General features: G+C 47.1%; 1 pseudogene; it reads left to right on the forward strand.

The window, feature by feature from the left end:
* Nucleotides 1-1,013: 1,013 nt before the first annotated feature.
* Nucleotides 1,014-18,793, forward strand: LOC149354339 (serine/threonine-protein kinase PLK1-like; annotated as a pseudogene).
* Nucleotides 18,794-19,210: the final 417 nt, after the last annotated feature.

Consider the following 19,210-nt stretch of genomic DNA (forward strand, 5'->3'; position numbering starts at 1 on the left):
TTGGAAGTTCTTTGCAAAGGGCCTGCATAACAAGAATATAAGTGTTCGGGGATTTGTTTTTATAATATTCTAGGATATATTTATAATCGGCACAGAAAAATACATTTCCACTGAAGATTTCACAATTATTACTAGATTATTGCAAAATTTTTTCAATACCAGGCTCCCCTCTTAAGTGTATTGCTGTAAAATTTGCAATTTTTATGGTTTTATTTCATTTATGTTTGACACATGTCACGTTGTTTCTTTTAGTTATTGTTTATTTATTGATATTTATTATTATTTTCAGAGGATATGCAGGGATATGCCCTCAATATGCTTCACATTAATTAATGCCTCGTCTACTACTCTCCTCAATCTCGGAGACAAAAGTAATTGACTGGCACTCCAAGCTCCTAATTGTGTTGCACTACATACAGGCACCACATGACAATGCACTTCTGGAGCAGAGAACGGAGCAGTGAACCTAGTTTTAACCTTGACATGGCACCACTCGCATGGGCGCTGTCTGCGATTCTGCTCCTGATTGTAAGAAATGTGTGTAACACTAAAGTTCTTTTTACACAAAATTTCGGTTGTTATAGAAAGAATGTATTAAACATCCTTAACAGAAGGCTGTTCACGAAAACAGTAATTTTCTGTTCTTCCAGCAGCTTCACTGGAAGCGTAGGTAATTTGGCTCTGTGCTACAGAAATAATAGTTTTCAAAATGCCTGCAACTTGGTATAAATCAGTCTACATATTTATAAAGTTATAAAGCAAAGACAGTCAGTCTTTTTCACATATGTATATGTATTCTATATTCCACATTCAATTGTTTTGCTGTGGTCCGGAATTCTCAAGACGGCTAAAGCTAAAAAGCAGAACACAGAGATTTGGACGGGTTTTGGAAGAAATTAAGAAAATCAGGTGCTGAACTCACATGGATTTATGCAAGGGCCTGTTCAGCGCAAACATTTTTTCGGAGGAGTTGCTTTCCCGATTGACAAAGTGGTTGCAGCAATCTCATGACAATGCCCAGCAGTGCAGTGGGTCTGTCACCCATCATCCAAGAAAAAGGAAAAAAAACTCGCAAGCACAAAGTTGTTGCCATTGAGTGTGATTCAGACAAGGACTGTGTTGTGTTGCCGCAAGGTAGCACTGGAAGCACACGTCCAGAAAGTCCCTTCAAAATGTCACAAAGGTCAGCGAAATCTGCTGCAGCCATGTTCATTCCTATAATGAGGTTCAACACACGAAGGAGACGCTGCAGATATTGCAGAAGGCAGAGAAGGTTAGCTGCATTGACCTATGGTATGAGTCATGCAACAGCGCCTCATGTTTTGTCGAAGTGGTCTCACCAGTGACAAGGGAAAAATTGGTGATCATTGTGAAATGCGAGGCCACTTTGCTGAACTTCTCCACATCACCGGAAGCACCTTCGTGTGATATCGTGGAGAAGGTAGCTGAGGAGTGCGGTGTGGATGCATCTCAGGTGACACTGATTTGAGCAAGATGGCATGGAACTGTGCCCTAATATCATCCTCCCACAGTTGAGCTTTCACTCAGTCAATAAATATTTGCTCCCTGTGCTTTGTACAGTTAGTGTGTTTCCTTCTTATCGACATTGGTCAACAACCAGAGTGAGTGTGTCCCGGGCTGCCTTACTTAAGGTATAGTTTGGTTTCTGCACTTTCTTGAATGTATCTTTTATGCTGTCATAAGTTCATTTGCCCTAGAGCCACTAGCTACTGCAACAGAAGAGAACCATGTTATCTTGGACATTACGATCTGCGCAGACCCGCCACATGGTAGTGGATCCGTCTGTATTTGTGAAGCACTTCGGTGGAACATGCAGATGTTGACCTGGGCTGTGCAGTTTGTTTTGGGGTCGTACTTTACGAGGGATTCTGCGGAGGCTTAGTAAATTATTTTATTCAAAGTCTCCCTCCCATTTGCAACTGAGGCCACTGAAGGCACCCAAGCAGACCCATGTAAACTGCTGGTGTCTGCAGAATAGAACTTGTGCTGCAACTACCTTGTTGTGACAAATGTTGTTAGGAGAGAAGTCGAGTGCTCTCCAGCACCACACACACAGATAGGCGCCTTGAATGATGCTTGTTGCTATCAGATAGCGAAGTACCTTAGAGTTAGCAGTGTTCTGAGGCTGTATTGAGATTGTCTCAGAAAAAGAGTCAATGGTTGACTTATTTTTCTGTGTAACTGGACCTGTGACCTTTTAGTTTGTGGCCATGCTTATGGCAAGGAAAATTGCAGGTGGATCAAGATAGACTGGTGGTTGGAACAGGACACTTGTGTCCTGAAAAGTCCTGGATCATTATCGTCTCTCCAAACAAATGTTGTTAGGAGAGAAGTCGAGTGCTCTCCAACACCACACACACAGATAGATGCCTTTAATGATGATTGCTGCTGTCAGATAGCCAAATACCTTAGAGTTGGCGATGTTCTGAAGCCGTATCGAACTTGTCTCAGAAAAAAAAGTGGTCTACTTATTTTGCCGTGTGCTGTGATTGCAAAATGCTTTAAGAAATGCTTAAGTCAGAAATTTCAGGTTTTTAGTGTGTAGTGTTATTTGTACGTATGTATTAATTCACTGGCAAGTCCAAGGTCTAGTGGCTTGTCCCAAGCAGTGAGTGGCCTGTCCCAGGTCTAGTAGCTTGTCATGTATATATGTTTTTACTTGTACGCGTCACACATTTGATACAGAAACTTTTAGGTAACAGTAATCACATTGTTTCTGTCATTTTAGTTTTAGATCTTTGAGTTTTGTGCTCTGCTGATAGCCATGAGCTGCAGGCTGCTTCAGTTTCTGCGTGAAGATACATAACTGTTTTAAGCCTCGGTAACAAGCAGTCGGACCATTTCTCAAAGCAAGGGCAGTCCATTTTCGTCACGCCACCTGTTTGTGCGCACATCAGGGGTGTGCGACCAACTCTGACACATGCAATTCAGGATTGAGTAGAAGTCATTTGTCGGTTACTTGGCACACCAGTCGTACCTGGTGTCACTCATTCACGCCAGTTCGAAAGCAGTAACTGTTATGCCAAGGCTGAATGTGACAACGCGCTTTGTTCCTGCTCGATTTTTTATAAACTTGTAAAGGGGAGGATAGAAAGTGTGTTATGATAAAGTGAATGACCTTTGTTTCGGCTCGATTGTTTGTAAACTTGTACCGGAGAGGATAGGAAGTATGTTATGGAAGTGAATGAGTTTTGTTTCTGCTCATTTTTTACGAACTTGTAAACCGGTGGATAGAAAGCATGTTATGAAAGTGGATGAATTCTGAGTTTCTTGGCACACCGAGCTCCAGCAATATCAAGTCTACGTCCAGGTTCCTGACCTCGAATCGCCACCAACCGGTCTATAGGAGTGCTACTTCATCGCCTGTACGCCTGGTAATCAAAATCTCAAGCGTTCTGCGCCTTTTCTGACACATTAGCATCTGGCTGGCCGCCCACGCCGGGCACGCTAAGCGAAGCCTACATCTGCACCGCCGGGGCAACGCCCCCCGCGCTCGCCAGCATGCTCGCAGCCAGAACGGCGGGGAGCTCGCCTAGCCAGTCAGCAGCCCAGGCGCTGAATCACAAGCACTGTGCTCCCGCGGCGCCCCGGCAAGCCACCGCAGCCACGATCGTCATGAAATTTGCGAACCACCTCAACCTCGGCAACACTTTATTCCCTGTGCTCTGTCGGTCCGTCATGTATTCCGCCCGCCTTACCAATACTGAACGTGACAATACCTACATCAAACTCCGCACCTCGCAAAACATCCTGGCCATCGATACCTACCGCCCGACCCGCTGCTGACAAGCTGCTCCAACTCAAGCAAGTTTCCCTGAACAACGCCCCGTACGAAGTCACCTTGTACGTAGCTAACGACCCCCTTAACGCCCGTGGTGTTATATACGGCATCACCATGGACTTTACCGAAGACGACTTTGCCGCTAACCTTCGTGTTGACGGCACCCGACTCCTAAGCGCCCGCCGTCTCGGACGTACCAACACACTTCTGCTCACCGTCGAAGGGCCCCGTCTACCACGCTATGCTGTCTTCTACAGCGGAGTGAACCGCGTCAACCCGCAAAAGCCCCACAGCAAAACAAAGCACGCATTGTCGCGCCATAGCACACCGTGCCGACGTCTGTCCTAACAAGCCTAGCCTTGTTCGGTGCTTGATTTGCAGCCAACCTTTTCCTCCTGACCAAGACCGAATGACTACCCCACATGAATGTGAACCACACTGCTGGAACTGCAAGGGCGACCACACACCGTCTCATCCTGAGTGCCCCGCAAAGAAAGATGCCGACGCTGCAGTCCTAAAGTGGCACCGCGCCCGACGACGCCATCGCGCCCGCGCCGCCCCTCCACCCCCTAAAGCCGACGCGACCGTCTGGCCGCCCCTGCCTACCTCGAACCGCTACGAGGCCCTTCAGCTCTCCTGCAGCAGCAGCAGCAGTCACAGCCCGTGGCACGAGACCGCGCAAAGAAGTCAATCTCGAACCAAGCCCTCTGAAAAGCGGCCACAGTCCACCACTTCTGGTGCGGCAACCAGTACCTCCACCTCGTCTACTAAACCGCAAGCTTCCGTGATGCAGTCACATACTCCGCCAAGTCACCAGGTGAGCGGTCCATCTCCCACATCCATCGCACCCCCTCCCCCGTCCTTCCAAAACCGGTTTTACTCACGTCCCTCCACACATACTCCACTCTCACCCCTCCCTACCGACAATGCTATTGCTCTCATACAGCAATCCCTTGCTCCCGTCCTATTGGCCTTACAACAACTGACGGCTCGCGTCGAGCAACTAGAGCACCATCTCCTCTCCCTCGCGTCCTCTGCCCCACCCTCTCCCGACGCAGAGTCCAATGCTCCCCCTCGAAAGCACGCAAGCGCCCCTCTAGTGCCTAACCTCGACACAAAGGAGGAAGACCGGCATGATGAGTGATATCATGCGACACACATCCCCACCCCAAAACCCTCTAATTATTTGGCAGTGGAACTACCGCGGTTTTCGTCGCAAGAAAAATGCCCTCTTGCAACACATGCGGAGTACTGGCGTTAACCCAGACGTCATCGCACTGCAACAAACGCACGGTGTCTTTTCTCTTCCAGGTTAAGACCATTTTACTCAGCCAAGTATAGTCGTGAAGAGAAAAGGACATCAAACGCCCCCTCCTCCGCCGATGTTCACGGTTACATACATACGGCGCACGATGCCCACCATTCAGGAAGATACATCCCACCTCAACTCCGGGACGAAAGAGCATGTCCTGACACACTCCACCTATCAGGGTCACCGTATCACGATTTTAAACTGCTGCTCGACTCCCTCCGACTCTAAAACCAGCATCCCACCTTTGCATATGGCCCTCCCTGCCTCTAATGCCGCTACTACTTTCGTCCTTCTTGGTGACTTCAACTGCCCACACCCTGCATGGGGATACGACCGTACTTCAGCCTCCGGACGAAAACTCGACCGCTTCGCCAGTATTCATCATTTCACCTTCCTGAATGACACGTTCATGCCTACACGTCTAGGATGTGGAGCACAATCCGACACAAACCCCGTCCTTGCATGGATTCGCAGCGATCTCCGCGCTTCTTGAAGTAATACGGGTGACACGATGGGGAGTGATTACTGCATTCTTCAGATAACGCTCACGTCCCAGCGACCCTTCAGATCACCCGGAACACATCTACCGCCCACTATGCTCGTAGACTGGCCAAAGGCTCGGCCGGCCCTCGACTCCTTATCAGTCTCACTCAAGGACCCCGAAAATGGTGTAGCGACATTATGGAGACCGTCTCCCAACACACCAAACATATCCACCGATCTCCCGACTATCCATACATTGACACACACCTACTTGTGCTATGGAAACAACGTCGCCGGGCCATATAAGCTTGGCGCAACTGTAGATCTAGCCACGCACTGAAAAGAAAAGTTGCTGAACTAACACAAGCAGCCCAAGAATACGCTGACTAACTAGCCACGAACAACTGGCTTCAGCTCTGCGATGACATGGTCGAGAGACTCCACACTCCAAAAGTCTGGCACATTATGCGCACCCTACTTGGACAGGGTAAACCTCGTAACACACTTCAAAAGCTACAGTTGGCCCTCTCCATCTCACAAGAAGAGCTGGCTGAGCAAATCCGAAATCAATTTTACCCATCCTCTAGTTCTCCTGCCAGCTCCCCGTCATACCCTTACACCGAAGAAGAAGCATACGAGCAAGGAATGAATTCCGACTTTACATTCGCTGAACTTCAGGCTGCTCTACGCTCCCTTGAGCGAAACACAGCACCCGGCCCAGATAAAATTACCTATGGTATACTCCGTAACCTCCCCGATTCAAAACTAGACGAAGTTATTCAGATCATTCATACTGTTTGGCGCTCCGGGAAAATTCCCGCTGCATGGAAAGAGGCACACGTAATTATGATTCCGAAACCAGGAAAATCCTCTGCGCTCATCACTAACCTCCGACCTAGATCCATGACCTCTTGCCTAGGGAACCTGATGGAGAAGATGGCCCTTACCCGCCTCGAAAGGCACCTGCTTACGAATCGCTGTCTTGCTCCCACTATGGTCGGATTCCGCACCCACGTATGCACACAAGACATTTGACGGCAAATCTATGAGGATTTGTACGCCTTCCCAAGCAGCGCACAGCTTCGAGTTTTGACCGGCGTGGATATCAAAAAGGCTTTTGATAATGTCGCCCACTCCGCAATTCTCACCAACCTGGCAGGCACTCGCCCTGGGGTCCGCATGTTCAACTACATCAAAGACTTTCTTACAGACAGGACCCTCCGAATCATTGGCCCCGACGGCACACCTTCCGCCCCCTTTCCCCTCACCGCAGGTACACCACAGGGATCCATTCTTTCACATATGCTTTTCAACTTGGCAATGAAAGTACTGCCCCGAAAACTCGCTGAAATTCCTGGCCTACGCCACGCTATATATGCGGATGATATCTCTCTCTGGTCTACCACAGGAAACGCCGGGGAACTAGAATCCACTTTGCAGCAAGGCCTCGACGTCGTTCAGGAGCATACACCGAAATTCGGAATACATGGTGGTTTCTAACGCTCCTCAAAAAACCGCTTCTTCCTACCGCGAACTCATTCAACTCTTTCCCGCGCAAACCCCTCATTCCCGACGGAGCCACATCAAGATCCTTGGTTTCACTTTTCAACAAGATGGCAAGCGCAACGTGTGGCTTAGCCAACTCCTGCAACAACTGAACCAAATTCGCCACATGCTGTCCCGTATATCTCGTCAAAAGCATGGACTCAGAGAACACGCGCTCCGTCGAGTTATAGAAGCACTCGTTTATTCGAGGGTCATGTACGCCTACCCCTATCAACGCCTCACATCATTTGAAGTAAGCAAACTGGTAGCCTCTCTGCGTCGCTTCACTCGATTAGCCATGGGAGTTCCCATCTACGCCGCAAATGCTCTGATCGCAGACGGCGCCATTTTCAACTCCCTCGAAGAACGCGCAGCAGCACACCACCGAGCCCAGATACACCGTCTCTCTTCCTCCGAGCAAGGCAGAGACCTCCTCAGCCTTTTCGGACACACCATTTCTCAACTACCCCGGCTTCAACCATCTGCTCCCCCGTGGATAAGCCTCCCGCGTCTTACTGCAAAACCCCTTCCACGCCACATGTCTCCAACGATAAATCCCTGGCGGCGTGAAGCACTGGCGAACCATTTACCCGCACTGGGCCACGACACTTACTATACCGATGCCCATATCCTCGAGCACCAAGTAGTTACTGCAGTAGTCGGCCCTCGAAGCACCTCCACACATCTCCACACAGGAGTGCCCTCCTCAACTGACGCGGAAACTCTGGCCATAGCAGAGGCGATTACGCCTCACGACCACCTTTCCTCCATCATCACCATACGTGCAGACTCTCAGGCTGCCGTACGCTCATTCGTATCTCAAAAACTCCCTCCCCATATCCTAGACACTTTGCTGCAATACCTAACAGCGCACCCTACGCTCTATGTCCGCCTTGAATGGATTCCTGGTCATCAAGGTATACCGGAGAATGAGCTTGCTCATGCTCTGGCCCGGGAAAAAATACCACCGGGCCCTCCGACTGCCTGGCCAGCCCATTATAATCCCAAGGCAGACCGCGCTACTCACCGACAGGACCGCCGCGAACACCACCGCAATTTGCGGCACATGCGACGAACCCTTCCGTCACCCTCACATTTCCTTTGCCGTGCTGACGCCACTCTAATTCGACAGGCACAGAATAACTCCCTTCCCTGCGAACTGTATTCCCACTATATCCTTCATAAACCGGGTAAACCCGCCTGTCTCGTGTGCGGAGAGCATCCCTCAAACATTCATACATATTGGTTATGCCCCCGCGCCACTAACTCTCCCACCATACCTTCCTCGCATACCTTGCCTCCCTCCTTTCACCTCACGTGGACCCGATGGACTGCTCCACCAACCTCTTTGCAGCCCACCCTCTGGCCGCTCCTCGCCGCCCACATCCAACACATCCAAGGGACACGTGGCCCCACTCCGCCACCGCCGATAAATAACGCCCACCAAACGGGCCGATAAGAAGGCTCGGACTTGAGCTGAAAAATAAAAGTTATCTCTCTCTCTCTCTGAGTTTATTCACGCGGCCGCCAACCTTGGGCAAGAAATGGAGAAGAAAAAAAGAGCCACAAATTGGGCTTATGCCGCACGAGGTGGACTTATGGTTGCTTGGCGGGGGAACTTATCACTCACCCGTCAAGGCAACTGTTTGGTCTCAGACCCTTTTCCCAAGCATTTCGACCTAGAAGAGCCGAGCACCAGGCCAGCGGAAATATTGTACCCATTAAAGAAAACCGGTGGGTACCCGGCGGCACTGGGGATCGAACCCAGCACCTCCAGAATGCGAGGCGGATGCTCCACCACAAGGCCACGCTTCGGACAATCAAGCATCACTGGTAAGCAAAATACTAGATGTATTCAATCGCTTTGAAGTTCTTGAATCAATAACTAACATTCTTAATACTATCCAGCCTGAGCTGGTTTCAATTCAGGACACTACTAGACGTCTGACATCGCACCAAGCGGTACTGCAGTCTCGTCTAGACAGCCTGGAAGACCAGTCGAGAACGAATAATCTCATCCTGCATGCATTCCTGATGAAAGCGAATCATGGAATGAGACTGAAAAGAAAACGCTTGCTGTGTTGTCGGAAGTACTTGACGACGATTCCACACAGCTAAGCATTGAACGTGCTCATTGTCTCGCCACTTTTTCACCCTCAAAATGTCGCCCTATTATCATGAAATTTTCCTCCTTAAAAGACAGAATGAAAGTGTTAGACCTCCGTACTAAACTAAGTGGCAAACAACTTTCCGTGTCTGACGATTTTTCCCCCGCCACTCATTTTGCCAGAAAAAACTAACAGAATTCGCGAAAAAACTACCGCGATCTCGCCTGTATACTATTACTTTGCTGTGCCCGGCAGCTCTCAAACACTTCGACCCTTCTTTCTCGGGCAGGAACACACAAAGAACGGACGCGTCCGTCTGTTGGCTATTGTTTTCCAGTATGTCACACCAACTAGCTCAGACACAAGTCCTCCTGCCTCAAAACGGGATGGTAATATCTACCTCGAGCTACTGTTATTGGACCTTTGGTCCGCTCTTAGACAAATATATTTTAAAATGTCTGTCTTCAAGTCTTGCCGTCGCCCTGCATTTGTGTAGCGTGTCTCCACTTATGATTCATATCTTATGCTCGTTGTCCACAGATCTCACAGGAAATCCTAATCCACAAGAACCTCAATCACAAGCATATTGTTGAGTTACACAGCTACTTCGAGGATGAACACAACGTGTACACCGTCCTTGAGCTGTGCTGCAGGCGGGTATGAACAGCTTCCTTTGTTTCTCGCGGATAGAGTCTTTAGACCTTTGGTCTAGTTTGGTTCCAATCTTATATTTAGCGGCGCAAGCAAACAGGTCATAAGAAAAATTGCAGGCGACACTTAGGCTCCGCCTTAAAGATAGGATGAGATAGCGTTAATGGGTTAATGCCCATACATATGGAACTGCTCGTTATAGACTTAACATTCTACATCCCTTGGAGTCCTCTTGCCCCTCCTGGCGCAGTGGTGCAGTGGTTAAGCGGTGTGCCACTGCCCTGCAACGGCAGGTGCTGCCACGTGTGGGGATTCTGCAAACAACGTTACCGTTCCCGAGCAACCGTTCGCGACCTATAGTCGTTAATTTAGCCGCCACCTGCCACGATGGTCAGCTTGCTCACAATCTGGCGGGTAGATTGTGTTGATGTTACCATGTCACAAAGCCTAGGTGGCGCACCGAGGTTTTATTTCCGGGGATTTCTAGCTCACAACGCCGACACTGACGACGCGGGATATTCTCCGGAACGATTTCGATAACGCTCTTGCGTCAAAAAGAACACATGCTCGCGTGTGTTGTCACTGCAGTGCAGTGCAGCGAATCGGGTGTTGCAATGGGCAGTCATTTAGAACCGAATGCCTAAAGTGGAGCGCTGCGCGGGGCTAGATAAACTGTTTTGCGGCATTCTTTTTCCAGTCACTCGCGGAAATGCACAGGCGACGGAGCAAGCTTACAGAGGGCGAGGCAAGGTACTTCATCCATCACCTTCTACTCGCCTGCCAATGTCTGAGGGAGCAGCCGGTCGTCCACGGGGACCTAAAGTTGGGAAACCTACTGCTGAACGAGGAGATGGAGCTGAAGGCGGCAGACTTTGGTCTTGCCACCCGCGTCAACTATGAGGGCGAGCGCAAGAGGACTCTTTGCGGAACGCCCAACTACATCGCCACGGAGGTAGTGTTGAAGAAGGGGCACAGCTTCGAAGTGGACGTCTGGTCGATCGGATGCATACTGTGAGTTTTCTACGTCGCCATAGAGGCCTCCCCACTGCTTTATAAATACTGCTCAGCACCGGTGAAAGCCAGACGAAAAATCTGGAATGAGATCGCCTTCTGAACAAGTACTTTTAGATGTCCGTTTGCGCAAGATGATTTGCAGTTCAGGTGTCCCTGCATGTACTGTTTGACTGTTCGAGCATAGAGACTTTTGGAGCGTTATCATTAAATAATTTTGAATAACTGTTGTGGGTTGTCACCGGCAGTATCACAGGAAATTTCTGGATCATGCTTCACCCTCCGCCAAAAAATTCTCGAATATTCTTTCGGAACATCTTAGCGTGTTCATATAAGTAAAAAAAAAACACTTTACTATTAAAAAAAAGTTTAAGTACACAAAAACCTTATTGAGTTTGACATGTGATTGGGATAAGGAGTGTAACTAAAGAGTATGTCTTTCTTGGACTGTAAAAATGTCACAAATATCTAAACTGTAGTGACTCAGAACTGAAAACTACTGCGTAGAGAAGTTTAGTGCAGTCATTGAAGGATAATCACCGGTGATAATATGCGTTACTCACATGACGTGTATTCTAAAGCCAAAGGAAGCTGAAGGCATCGCCAGAACTTGCCGCGTACCCGCGCTCTATAGAAGGAAGGCGTGGTTAACGATTGCACAAGTGTTTATTAGACGGAAAGCTGCATTACAAACACTGCACTAACCTCCACACCTCAGTACAACATATAGCTCTGCAACTCTATGCGACAGCAGACCAGCTGTACCCAGCGGTCAAAGCAATGACTGCATGCGTTTGCGGCGGAGCTAAGACGACTATGGGTTCTCGCGGGTCGCACGGCCAACCTAAGGATTGAATCACGTGTGACACCACAAAGGAAGATGGAGAAGACGCGGAGCGTATCTGGACGACTCAGACTGCATGTCGCCAGGTGTACGCGCGTTTTCCCGGAAAATGCCGGCGGGCGCAGCAGTAAAAATATCAGACCCTTCCGATTCTAAAGCGTCAGCTCCCTGCAAAGGTGAGTGGCAGAGCTCTGCTCGAGCTGCGACTCTAGCAAATATTCAATTTGCACTCGGATTCGTGCCGTCTTAGGCATTATTTCCTGCTAGCGACCTCGCGCCGGAGCAATGCTCCAGTATCTCACCAAGAGTGGTGCAATGAAAATGTGAAGCAGGAACAGCAAGACCGGATGGTAGGGTGACTAACAGTGGTCTCGAAAGAGCTTTTCTGCGCAGGCGACAAGCAGAGCAACCGCCCCATTTAAAAGCAACTATAACCGCGCGCCTAGGGTCGCTCAAGAGACACAAACTTCATATGAAGTGCACGGCCGTCATTGGTCCCTGAGGTACTGTCCTCTGCAGGCATATGATGCTTGTGGGGCACCCTCCGTTCGCGACCTCGAGTGTGGAGAAAACTTACGCCCGGATAAAGGAGAACAGATACAGCATGCCTCCGACGATGAGCTCCAAAACCCGTGCACTCATCCGAAGCATCCTCCAGCACGATACAAAAAGGAGACCCACCATGGAGGACATCCTGGAGGATAGTTTCATTACCTCCGGTACGTATTTCAACGCGCATTCTCATTGCAGGGATATTTTGCGCGGAAGTGAGCGTCACTGCTGCCGTAAACGTAGATGTACGTTTACATATTAGGGCGCTTTAATTCTGGCACCTCAGGCTGTAGGTGTTCTGGGAAATGTTTCGTCCTTAATAGGTGGTAGATGCTTTCTGTCTAACGTTTTCTAAAGTTAACTCAACCAAAAATTTCTTTTTGAGGGTTGTGTGCAGTGTCACTAGAGGAGGTGTATGTGGAGCACCATAGAAATATAATAAAACACTGCGATTAAATGTATGAAACACCGTATGAGGAATGAAATAGAGCAAACTATAACGAGTAAGTAGAAAATGGCAAGGTTGAATAATAATAAGCACGTGGTCGGAATAGGAAGGGAGTCTCTTTCGCCTCTTCGGAGCTACAGGTGGGAGTAGCTTGGGACGTCGATGAATGTGTTGTACTTTGTCCCCGACGCAACGATTGTCACTATACCTGCTGAGAGGAAATCGGAGGGTAGTTAAGTGCTGTACCTTCATGCCGTGTATCAATTCGTAACCTCATATGCTTGAAATATATTTATCCTGATATGAAACTGCGTGTGTTCAGATGAAAGGAATACACATACCAGCAGCTCACAATCAAGCTGGTACTACGTGTTATCACGTTTGTGCCAGGCTGACATACTTAGAAAAAATACACCTATTCCAAACATTTAGCACCGTGAGTCTAGCAATACTGAGGGTGGGCCTGCCACCAGGAGTGAACGGCGCGCCATTGTGGCTATTACTGTGGAAACAGTGAGACCAAAGAGAATTATATAATAGGCGCGTAACAGGGAAAACGGGGATGTGTTCGCCGCTTGAGCAAAACAACCGGTGCCTTGCTGTTCTCTTCTGTAGCAAGACTGTGCCAATAGCAATGCCACCTCTGCATGAAGGTCATTTCGGCATAGACTGTTTTCTTGATTTCTTGTTGTTCTTAATTGCGATCCTGAACCAAAATCGAAATTTCGACCATCGCGCTAGGAAGATGGAGCTCTTCGTTGCAGTGCTCTTATTATTCAATTCAATTCTTTCAATTCTTTTTATTATCATTTCTTCAACACAGTACATAACATCACTGTCTGGATCCTTAGCCAAAGGCTAGTTATGGATCCATGCAATAAAAGCAAAGATATTAGTGAGGACAAATGCTTTCTACATGCATGCCAAAATAATACACATAAGAATGGTGGAAAAATGAAAAGCGTACAAGCAAGAGGGTTCAAATTACAGAAATACAAGAGGGCTCACTACAAAAAAATAGAAGAGTGTGCAAAAAAACACGAAGGCAGGAACAGCATTCTTTATACAAAATAAACGCAGTTGCCTTAGAAGTGATTATTCAATGACATAGAAATGGCAAACCCAACATAGACACTACAGAGAATAATAAGAAACAATCACAAAGCGATTTGCATTGTAAATCAGGTAATTATTTGTGACAGAAAAAAGGTCTTCAGTGAAATATAAGGATTAGACGTTGCAAAGACTGCACAGGGGATTTTATTCCAAGTTTTTACCCCTTGATACTCGAAGCGGCGCTGGCCATAGTCATTGCGAGATGTAGGAACCAGAAATCTTCCCTGTGCTGCTGAACGGCTGTTAGTTGGGGCTCTATGGAATGTGTTCAAAGGAAAGGGGGAGGTGCCGGAGAGGACTCTTAGTACAAGTAGTGCAACGCGAAAATCTCGAAGCTGCAATGCCGGCATTATTTGGAGTCTAAAAAACAAAGGACGAGAAGGCGTATACGGTGTTGTGCAAGTCATTATTCTCAGTGCCCGCTTCTGCAGGCGTAAAACAGGTTCAATGTAAGTGATGTAAGTGAACCCCCATGATTCTATACAGTAAGTTAATTGGGACTGGAAAAAGCTAAAGTATATTGTTTTTAGTGTGTGTATTTCGAAATGTCGCCGAGCTTTGGCCAGAACGAAACATGCATAAGATAGTTTGCTGCGCAATTTTTCGATATGCGGTTTCCAGTTTAATGCAGCGTCTAAGGTTACACCCAAGTACTGAATAGTTTTAACTTCTTCAATTTCTTTATCTCCTATCGATATTGCGGAGCAGGTATTCTGGTATTTTTTATAAGGGGATGTGCAGGGCCCCTGCCTTCCCGCCTCCCTACGTCCTACCTGTTGATACCACCACGATTTGACACTCTTGATACCGCCAGGACCATCGCCGACCGTCCGCCTCTTATGGCAAAAAACGACGAACGAGGTGAGTCGACCAAAAATAATAATCACTGAACGAGAATAGCCTCGTCATCCGGAAACTCTAGAACGTGTGCCGGTCAACTGGATGGGCACGCGTGTCTTGATGAAACAGTACTCGCTGCGGCCCAAACGTTCACAACCGAAGTCATAAGAGTGCACACAATTGCTGTAGGTCACTACCATTTGCTATGGCGTGTCCACCGCTAATTGATGTCAGTGATTGTAAGCACGAAAACTTATGCTAACGGGCTCAATACGTCAGTTCTGCGACTTACGAAAGCTGAAACAGGGATCAAATCTTCTAGAAAGTGATTCATGGGCGTCGCAGGACCAGTAAATAATATTGGTGGGCCTGTTTCAAATTTGCGAAAGGGTATTGAGAATATTGTGAAGGAATTTTCTAAGAATGTTTTTGAGCTGTATCTCAAAGTTATAGAATACCCTTACGATATTTGTCTTTTGTGAACATTTCCTCGCTAAATTTCTCAATCTGTTCCTGTTAGCCACATTCTTGGCATTCCTGGAATAGAATATTTCCCTTTAGAACAAGCCATTATTGACTTAGGAATGCGTGCTGAAGCAGGGCAACAGAAGAAAAAAAGAAATGTAGTCGTACTTCTGGCCAGCTAACCTTTTACGAAAATATCACTTCCATTGCGCGCCTTTGCTTTGCAGAGCTGGAGGCCACGATTACTCCTTTGAAGAAGCGTCAGGGAAAGGATGAAAAACCGGCCCAGAGCGTGAAGTCGAAGCTACGTAAGTAACATTTCTGGTCCCACTCTAGCTGCACAGTTATGGAGCAGCCTGTTGCTCCGGTAATTATAAAATGGGACGACAATTTATTTCCCGCGAAAACATATAATCGGAGTATTGCATGTACTGTACCCTTTGGCCTTTTCATACTGATCCGGTGAAGAAACGGGCCTATGTGATGCATACTTAAGCTTTAGGATTAGGCCTATTTTTCTCATTGTGCCCCAAAGCGTCTATTGCGTGCGCAGCGCTGCTGTCAACTGTACTATTGTGTCACGTTGGGTTTGAAGCTAATACCTTAATAATATCGTCAGTTTCGTTTAAGGTATTGGTTTCCGCTTTTTAACTTTTAATGTTTAACTTTTTTAATAATTACTGTCTGAAACGAAATTTCAACGAATGAAAAAAATGACAATGCTCTTTTCAACGGGGCTGGACTGCCCCAAGAAATTTCTTAACCTTGTCTTCAGCTCGCCATCTGCCGTTGACGTTTTTGTGTTCTTTTCCGTTTATTGCGCTTTTTTATCCCAGAAAGCCAGAAACGCTCTGGTGTCCATATTACATGCACTGCTCAAGTTGAATTAATGATTTCATTTATAGGGTACAAAATATTTGTATGCATCCCTTATTCGTAATAAGGGAGTAATTACTTATTGACATCCACCCCAGCGCAGCCATACGGTCACGAAGGAAAGCTAAACAGCTTTCTGGGAAAGCTGTCTAGCTTTCCTTTGTAGCCGTATGGCTGCGCTCGGGTGGATGCCAATGGGTAATTACTCACTTATTACGAATTTACTCCACTTTGGGGGATTCCCCTAAACATTTGACCTACACTGTTCTCACTGTTCTCACTGTTCTTCTATATTCAATTCTTGATATCATTGGCGTGATCTTGATAAACTGTAATCTCAACGTATTTTTAAAGTGGTAATGGTATTAATAGACCTGTAATCGCGGATGTACTGCATTTATCAGCTTGTTTCCTTATTCCAAAGCACTATCTATGCTGTAGATACGCGCCTTCATCTGTGTTTGCTAATGATTTTGTCAATGTGCTGCTTCATATTCTTCCCTGTCCCCATTGCAATGCTTGTTCTCAACACTGACGGCAAAAATGCTTGCTCTAGGTGCTCGAAACAAGAAAAAAAGAGGCATCAAATGGCTGAGGATATGCAGTGCTGCTAAATAGTGTCACAACGCATTCAGAACTCAGCGTTTCTTAGCGGTAGCGGAGTAAAATCCTTCGGTTATATTACATCTCCGTGGCACCAAGCCGTTGGTCCCTCCACCCAGACTGAGACGGGTGTCTTCTGGCTCATATTCACCAGGCCTTGTCGCCCGATTAACTCTTGATTGAGCTCCGTACATTGGGGTTCAACTTCAGTGTCACAAGAATGTTGCCAAAAAGCCCTAAGTCATGGGTGTTAACAAGTACGTTGAGCATTATGGCAGGCAAGCTTCATTTCAGGTGTTCGAAGACTCAGTGCTCAGTGCTTTCTTTGACTGTTACGGTGATAATGACTTTGCAGTGACTTGGATTTTCTCTTTTTTTATTACTATTATTTATTCCGCGGACTGCACTCTGTGCTTTGGCTATCTGCCTGCGTCTAACTTATTATGACGAGACTTTTCTTTTCTTTTCTTTTCTTATGAGTTTTTTTTAATGCTCTGTTTTTCGTTTATTTTTTTTCTTCTTTGGAACATTTAGTTATTTTTATTTATTTTGAATTTGCGTTAAGCCTGGCAAAGCATTGCTGGTCCAGGCATCCTCTCTCTTTCTTTTATGTTTTTTACCTCTTTTTTGAGAGGACCAATAAAAGGGTAAAAGGTTGTGGACCTTGGGCATGCAATATTAATGGCTAGATTTCCGGATCTTGCGATGTAGACGGCTTCACCCTATTTCTCTCGTGAAAAAGTGATGTATTTGCCAACGGCAGAGAACTGTACTATAGTTTCCTGGAACCGCTGGTTGCGTAATTTGATTATGAGAAATACGGCGTGTTTGTACTTAATAATAAACATCCCCCACTCCTACTTTCTGGAAGCTTAAAAAGCAAACTGCTCATTTTGTTGAGGAAAATTTTGCACATTTATGCAATATTACGCCCGTAATGCTGTCACCCGTGTTTTGCAGGAGTATGATGTACGTGGATGAGGACGGTACTCAGCACTACCACACCGTGGAAGACTACCCCTCATCGCTTGAGAAGAAGACCAAACTGCTGAACTACTTCTCGACTTACATGGAGTCGAAGCTCCAGAAGACAGGGTCGGGACGTCAGTCCGCGCGAGTGCGACAATCTGTTCAGACTGCCCGTGTTGGGATCGTGGCTCCGCACCCGTACAGCCATGTCTTTCTACCTCACTAATGGGATCGTACAGGTAGGCGTGGCCACGTTTATGTCTCCTTAGATTACTGTATCGCGCAGTTATTATAAAAAGTAAAAAAAAAATACTGAACGGGGTGACATGTTTGCAAATGTATAGTTGATGCATACAATGAGTTTGGCAAAAGCGTGAGTCGCCGCGCGACTAAGCATTTTATTTGCATGAGTGGTTAGCCACGTTACCGCTGTGGCATACTGTATCCAAGGCGCGAGCGAACGAGCCAGCAAGCCTGAGGCTGAATTCGACGCGATTTCTGTCCAATCGCATTTTCATGTAAATTTGCGTAGTAACATTTACCTTTTCGATCGTACGTATTTTTTTAGGTTTTCGACGCAGTGAAAGCCGCTTAAGACTCCAACTACGCAATATATAGAAGATGAAACGCCAGCCTCGTCACGTGCACGACGTTTTGTGTAAACTTTCATGCGAAAATTTCACTTGTATTCTCGTGGATTTATTTCTGCTTCCATTCTCGTGAAAATGTGTCAGGAGAGTGCAAGCATCAAAGGTGGATTGGATAAGAAGATGCGAAAGGGCAATCCATGGCACGTCACAGCTCGTTTCCGCTAAATCGGTCGTGCTTAGAGCAAAGTGTATTTTTTATTATTGTGTCTTAGATTATACAAGCTGCGAATTTTCGACGCTACTTTATACGTGACAAATATTTCTGTCAAAGATGGCTTTCATCGCCTAAAGCACAACATCCTTTTCAAAGAGTGTCATCTTTGCAGGTCAACTTTCTTCAGGAGCATTCGAAGCTCATTCTGCGTCCTCGCATGGCCGCGGTGACGCATGTCAAACCCACCGGCACATTTCACACATACAGGCTCAAAACACTTCAGCGTGGCTGCCCGCCGAAGCTGCTCTCGCTCCTTCAGTACACCCGCACTATCCTGGACAAAATGGCCACTCAGTCATGCTAGTTGGGCAGGGCCGCTGCTTTACTAGACTGGTGGGATGCAATGGACCGACCGTGGTTTCACGTGTTATATAGATTTACTGTAAGGATGCTTTTCTACCGCATGTTTCTTTTATTTTCATACTTGTTAAGGAGATGTAGACACAGGCAATAGCTTCTGCACTTGACGACTTGATTGTAAGCACACTAAATATATTGACATTCTTTCATTAGCTTAAATACGGTGAGAGACTTTCATTACGCAGAACAAAAATATAACATCAGGCGAACGAAAATCCGAGCCGGGAGGGTACCCCAAACTCTGGCAGCCCCGTGAAATTTTGCGCAATTCCGACCACAGGGACATTGTCCTCTTATGCACATCTTGAGGGTTTGAAGGCCACACAAGACCCCTGCAACAGAAAACCGGAAGCCAACAAAC

This window comes from Amblyomma mixtum, chromosome 3 (assembly GCF_055824585.1).
Source record: "Amblyomma mixtum isolate Tamu chromosome 3, ASM5582458v1, whole genome shotgun sequence".
In the NCBI taxonomy this organism is placed as follows: Eukaryota; Metazoa; Arthropoda; class Arachnida; order Ixodida; family Ixodidae; genus Amblyomma; species Amblyomma mixtum.